The following is a 7,683-nucleotide window of genomic DNA, read 5'->3' on the forward strand; positions in this document are numbered from 1 at the left end:
AAGTTCCTTTCAAGTAATAAACTAGTGACATTTTAAATATTATATATTTACCTACATTCCTATTATCTGAAAATTTTAAATCTCCATTTAAAAAATAAGCATAAATGTGAAAATTAAAAAAACACTTAACGCAAAATTTCTAATGTAATATGTAAGTTACAATCAAACAATTTTGAATCTATTATTAACTCTTCTGTAAATCCCTGAGTGAAAACTAACAACCTTTAGATATTCAATCACAAACTCCATACAAAACACCATGCTTTAATTTCAGTCTACTTAGTATTTTCCCCATTCGATAATGTAAACATTTAGTTAAAAATTACTTTTGCATTAATAAAAGTGAAATTTTGTAAAAGAAAAACTACAAATCAGTTACTGCAAGGTAGAATACTTTCCTAACACAAAAACAATTATGAGAACCAGAAATTATAACATTATCTGCGACAATTATAGAGATCTGCTTTTTAAATAGAAATTTTTTAATATTTTAACTGTTAAAACATGGATCATTGTTTCATCCAAGTTAATATTCTCTGACAATAGTACCTAAGAGCTCTCAGGAACAGACTAATCTTTTAAAATCCATCAAATTAACAAATACCCAGAAATACAACATTGTCGAATACAAGTACTTAACATTAATAGAAGGCAGGAGGCATTTTTTAAACGTTAAAAAGGCCGGGTTGTATTTCAATACCTCAGAGGTACTGCGTAAGTGGCCTACTGGTGATGAAAAATACATAAATTTTTAAAAGGAGACAATTTTTCAAGCTTGTTTTACATCAAGTTATCATGAGATTGTTCACATATAACACAAGAAGTCAGCTTCCAGTAAAGACTTTTAAAAGATATTCCTCATTTTTAATCATTTTATCTAATATTATTTATAGAAAGTATACAGTGTTCAGGAAATGGGCCAGCTTTCTTGACACATTTTTAAAAATCATCTCTGGTTCTTACACCAGGTTTTCAATCTACCATATTGAGATATTTGAAATGCCAAAAGCCTTGACTGAATTTATTAATTAGCTGGGTAGATGTAATGTGAATAAAATGGAACAAGATTATTTTTTTGAAGTAACAGAACTTGTATTTACAAGCAAAAAGTTAATTTATCTATGACCATGCCACCGTGAATGTGCCCAATCCCATCTGATCTCGGAAGCTAAGCAGGGTCGGGCCTGGTTAGTACTTGGATGGGAGACCACCTAGGAAGACCAGGTGCTGTAGGCGTAAGGTAAATAAATAAACAAACAACAACAAAAAGTTATTTTAAGGCTATACACTTATTCCAGTATACCACTGTGGAGATTTTAGGGAGAGTTTCCACTTTAGGCAAGCTTGATGCATCTCAAGAGAAAGGTAGACTTATTTCTTTATAACTAACATATTTTCCCCCTAAACCATATTATCCAATCTAATCATTCAGCTGCCCTTTGACCATTTCTAACATACAAATACAGTCTCAAATGTCAAGAAATGTTCTGCCATGTACTCAAAAGAACATGGCAGAATCTGAAGGTACCACAAGGCAATTACATTGGGGGAAAACACTCTGTACACACGCTGGTATATTTCCTTAAAAAAATAGAGATGTTTAAAGATGTTACTTTACAATCAGGATAACTAATTAAAATATATTCTTTAACTATTTTACTTTTTCTGTAGGAAAATATTTGTGCATGATACTCTTAGAGTGGCCCTATAAACAGAAGTATAAGCTTGCTTAAATTCATCTATGTTGCATGTCATAAACCTAATCAAAAGGATACATTTCAGGCACATAAATCACAATTTTTACATGGGAAAGAAAGGTGATGACTAATAACTAACATATGCCTAAAATGAATACATATTTCCCACAGCATATTTTAAAAATATAAAAACCTGTATTTCTAATTCAAAAGGTATCAAAGAACTATAAAAGATGCACTTATGCACAAAATTTAATATAGAGCTTATTGTTTATAAACTCCATATTCTTTAATCCTTAATAAGATCACAAAAAGTTTTAACAAGGATCACAGAATCATCTCTGGTGAAATTATCCAGGAACTAAATTTATCCTTACAGTCAATGTTAGACAAGGCTAATCCTGGTCCCTGATTGGGAACAAGCAGGTCCTGGTAAGAAATGAGAAAGTTATGGATTCGATGAGAAAATAATCTATAATTTTGGTTGAAATAAATTCTGTCTTAATTTAATTTCTACCAAAATATCCAATGTGTCCTTAAGTCATTTGGATAATCGGCCCATAATTAAAAAAAAAAGAAGAAGAAGAAGAAGAAAGAAATAGATCTGGTAGAAAGATTTCCATTGAGATATTTACCTTTAATTTCTACCTAAGATTTTTTACCTTGAATTTTTGTTATAAAATGAAGCCAAAAAATTTAAATTAAACATGGAGATAAACTAGTCAGAATATTAAAATATTTGTTTTAGACCTAAATAATCGTCTTTAAAAAAATCTTTCCTAATAACAAGAACACTAGTAATGACTTATTTCTCAAATCAAACATGTTAGTTTGTCACAGAAACAGACTGAGACAAGGATTCAAAGACAAGAAGCTCATCTGGGAGGTAGTCTCAGGAAACATAATAAAGAAATGGGAAGTGAGGCAGAGAAAAGGAAGAAAATTAGGAATACATATTTAAGAATTTCCTGCTGTGGGAAATGAGGTCCAGTCAGTCCCACCGGAAACTTGAGGAGACAATGTGAAACATGTCTCAGAGTACCACCAGTAGGGCAAGGAAGCTGGAATTATTATCTTCCAATTCCCATCCATCACTGGCTGATGGCTGGCTCCCAGGGCATTCTCCTCCTAGCACTTCCACTCTGCCCTGTGTGCAGGCGAGAAAATCCAAGGCAGAGTCACAGGTGCTTGCAGGACACTTCATGCATGGTCAAGTGTCTGCTGTAAAGTCTCAATATCAGTAAGACTCACATACCAAATAACTTAAATTTCATTTCTGTCACTGTCCCATTACAAAGAAGCAGTGCATTTTAATGATGCAAGCAATAGAACAGAATTCTGAGGTCTAAAAGTAAACCTCCCAGCAAAGAAAAGAGAAATCTGCAGAGTCCTTAGGAGAATTTTAATCTACCAAAAGAAATCTGTTTTTGCCTCAGTTAATCTAGATAGACATTTCCATGAATGATTCCCACTTTAAAAGTTGCAAAATTCATTATTATTTGAATTCAACAGCCAGCACAAAAAATAAAATACAGAATAATACAGTATAGTATTTGTAACACAAACGACTGAGAATTAGAAGAGTTGAATTCTTGTTCTAGCTGATACTAACTAGCCATGTAAATTTAGATAACTCATTTGTATGGGCCTTAGGTTCTCTAGCAGTAAATAGAATGATGTCTGGCCTACTTATTGTTGCTAGTAAGAGGGAAAAAAAGTTATGAAATGTATTTTAAAAATTAAAAGTACAATATATTAAATAATAAGGTATTTGTATTATTGTCGTAAAAAGGCCCTTAAGAGTCATATTATTTAATTCTAACTCATGTTAACAAAACAATAAATTCTGCTCTTGAAAAAAGCAGTGAATTGTTCCAGCAAATCAGCAGTAACTCACTGGCAAAGATGAAAATGGATTCCGTGCAATGCTTCTAGCTCTCCATAGTGCCTTTCTACTTGAGAGCTGGCTGGACATGTCATTGGGCAAGCAGCTAAAACACATTTTAATTAACTGATTTAAAAACTCTGCAACACTTTAAATAACAGTAAACACCAGAAGATATTGCAAAATATTAGTTAAGAATCATGGGCCAATGGTTTCAAATTTACCAGATCACTCACTCACATTACCATTTATTTCATTTAACATCACAAAGAATCTACGAAGTGCTAAATTCTATTGTCTTTTAAAAGTAGGAAGGAAGCTGGATTAAAAACTGAAAATGAAAAAAGCCCATTTAAAAAGGGCTTCCAATTAAAAAGTTTATGTTTTCCAATCCTTTAGAAAACATTTCATATGAAGATTGCCTTTTGTTCTTCTTTTAAAATTCAGTTCATCGAAATTAAAGAAACACTAACAAAATGCCTATTATGTGCTAGATTCAAATGGATAAATTTTAAATAGGAAAAAAAACTTAGAAAAAGAATTCCATTTATAAAATTAAGTTAAAAATACTTTTATTAAATCTAGTTCAACAGTCTAAATATTTAATTTTAAAAATTCACAAAACTCTTGTCATTCATATATCATTCTAGTGTTTTTAGTTTTCATCTTTTTAATACTCTTTACTTAAATGTATATAACATCACATTCAGTAACTAATTCAGAGAATATCATGGTCAGAAAAATTAAAATATTTTCCAAAAGTTTACATTGGCAGATTTAAAGACCAGAATTCATGTCTTGTTCATAGTCAAATACACTTGGCCTTCAATAGCTTCTCAATCAATAATGGTATTTATATTCTCTTTGGTTTCATTATCAGGATGACAGAAAAAAAAATACCACTACATCTAGTAAAGTTACAAACCTCACTTTACAGTATAAAATATGCATTTGAACATAATTTACAATTTATATGAAAAATCAATTGTATTACATTATGGCTTTAAAAATCAGAACTGTTTTTTAAATTTTTTTCCATGATTTTTATAGGGTGATTGGCCAAAACTTTGCATTAGAATTACACAAATACACATACAGAGTAAATGTAATACATCCTGGGTACAAATCACTGTGGGATCACTGTAGGATCACTGTAGAACCCTTGAATAAATGACATATCTAAAAGCCTGAAGTTCTTCACATATTACCCAACAAGCAGAAAATATCAATGAACTTGTGATAGGCAAATAAACCCATCCACAACAGTGACTTTTAAAAAGAAGTCCCAGTTACGAGCATTAGTTGAGGGTAATTTTACCACATGTGTAGCATGGTCAATGAAGACACGGTGACATGCCACTCAGTTCTATTTACAGGGTAGGAGAAAAGGAAGAGCGCAAAAAAAGCTTATCGGCCAGCTGCTCCAGGTTCCCCTTCAGCCATTTTGACATTAATGGGTATAAAAAAGTGCAAGCTCTCTCAATACTCTTTTCTGCTCCTGATATAGCTCTGTTTTAGATTTAAGAAACATCTCTGTTTAAGAAAACTAAGTCACTTATTCAAAGACCAATTTAAATTTATTCCAGTAAAAGGGAGAACTTTAGCTTATATTTAAATATTTTAACTGAAACCAAAAAAAAAAAGTATATTAGTTATTCTAAGGGTCCAGTGTTCCATCAATAACAATTAAATAACAATCATCTTACCAATTTATAATGTGTTGAAAGTTAGTGTTAAATGATCAAAATAAATTTTTACTTAAAAATGACTGCCCTTAAGAGTTTTACATAAATGAAATCAGTTTCATGTTACTTGTACTAATTTCATTAGCTTTTTTTCAGCTTGGTGACCCATAATTTTAGATCTATACCAAATAATGCTGATGTGGTTAGTACCGGGATCCTACTTACAAACCCCGATCAAGCTTTGAATGATTTTAAAGACCCGATTTTCACTTAGAACATTAAGTGTGAAACCAGAAACTTCTATTTCTTACAATTAATTTTTCCACCTGGAACAAAGAATTTGATTCCTTCTTACAAATGGCAGTCAAATACTTGAAGAAAACTCCCTCTTGAAACTTATCTGCTCCAAAATAAATATCACCAATTTCTTTAATTGCATCCCACTTTCTATAGTATTCATGCCTTTCAGCATTCCAAAAGTTGCCTCCCTATCAACTCTATAATTCATCTATAGTTCATGATGACGCCCTTAATATGTGGCACTTACAATTTAACACCATGATATCAAAGTTTTACTCTGAATATCGGAATGCATGTGGTTAACTACATCTCCTAATCAGTAATAGTTTTATAACTACATTATGTCTTTCAGCAACTATATATCACAGCACTTCCCAACTGTCATGTCAGTCTATGGACTGATACCACTCCTTGATGAAGTTTTCAGTGATCTAGAGTAAATGAGAAAAGAACAGTGTAGTAATTTTTCCATCAACTTAAAAATATTCATGTTAAATAATGCTTATTATTCTGAGCTTATGTCATTCCTCAATACTTAGGGGGGAGGTAGCAGTAAATGGAGTGATAGTGATGGAAGATGGTAGTTATTTTCCCAAAAGTCTTTACATGGCAAAATAAAGTCTCACATTTCACAATCTCTCTTAATGTCCTAAAATACTCAGGTAGAAAGGTTCATCTGATCCATTCTCCACCTCTATCTAGGTAGCCAAGCGCCTAGAATAATTTATGTAATTTGCAACAACCAATCACAACCTCCACTCATCACTCTTAATTTATGGCAGCAAAGCAAACCTTTCAATGAGCTCTAGCAAATAAAAGGTCCTCAAAGTGCTTTAACACAAGTTTCTAAGAGTCCCTAGTTTCTGTTACCTACTTTCCACTTACCTTTATAATCCTAAATAACACTCAAACCTAGCAACTAGACCACATCAAACTGACAGAGGGTTGGGATGATACAACCACTCATTGCAGTTTAAATCACTAGCTAAGAATTTGAACTACAAGTGAACTACACCATCTAAGACAGGAGACAGGCAGGAAACTGCCGCCCACAGACCAAATCCAGCTCAATGTCTTTTTGTGTTTGAGTGAAAACACAGCCACATTCACCCATTTATAAATTGTCTACGGCTGCTTTTGTGCTACAATAGCAATGGTAGATAGTTGAAAAAGAGATGGTTTCATGTGCAAAACCCAAAATATTTACTATGTGGCCCTTTACCCAAAACATTTGCCAACCTCTAATCTAGGGTAATGAAATATTTGCTACCAAAGAAAAATTTGAGAACCATTACCTAATTAAGAATGCCTGCCATCCATATTGGAATATCTAAATATAAAAAGTAGAATACCAAACAGTCCTTTATTCCACTCTGTATGGAGATTTGCTGCCCCCCCAGGACCAAGCATTTACTTACCTGCTCACTGAGCTAATCTTTAACATACATTTCTCTAGGACTTACTAATGGAACAGTGAAGAATCCATGAATATATTGACCTGTGTAATCTAAAGTTTAAAGAAAGTTGCTGCAAATAACTCAAAGTACAAAAAAAGAAGAAATTGTATAGAACTACATAATTTCCTTTACATTTTGGATTTCAAATAGAAAACACTTTTAAAGGCACTTAAAGTAGGAAAGCTTAAGTTCAACAATTTAGGTAATATTAATCACATTAAATAATGCAAATTAATTTCCCCCTTGTATTAAAAAAAACCTCTTTTTCCATAACAACTCTTCATATATGTAGAGTGAAATCAGAAGATAATACTTCTAATCTAATTCAATCTTGTGGCTTTTTAACATAACTGATACCAGAATCTCTAAAGAATAAAGTCACAACATTAAAGTACTTTGAAACTAGAAAGTGCTTAAGCGATCACCTCTACATTTTACAGATGAGAAAAGTTTCAATACAACATGAAATATTTATGGTGAGAGAATTAATTCGTGGCAGAGACAGAACTAGAAGCCAACATTTAACTATCAGTTTGGAACTCTTTCTAACTTAATGACTGAGTATAAAAGATGCTAATATTCTAAGAAAGGGTAGAGTGATGTTGAAATATTCTAGAATTTAAATGTACAGTAAACATACTTATAAGGCTACTGCCCAC

The 7,683-nt window shown here is 32.1% G+C and overlaps 1 pseudogene; it reads left to right on the top strand.

Moving 5' to 3' along the window:
• The first annotated feature begins 1,117 nt into the window (after positions 1 to 1,117).
• LOC112478662 lies at positions 1,118 to 1,236 on the top strand (annotated as a pseudogene).
• The last annotated feature ends 6,447 nt before the right edge of the window (positions 1,237 to 7,683 follow it).

This window comes from Pteropus alecto, unplaced genomic scaffold (assembly GCF_000325575.1).
Source record: "Pteropus alecto unplaced genomic scaffold, ASM32557v1 scaffold61, whole genome shotgun sequence".
NCBI lineage: Eukaryota > Metazoa > Chordata > Mammalia > Chiroptera > Pteropodidae > Pteropus > Pteropus alecto.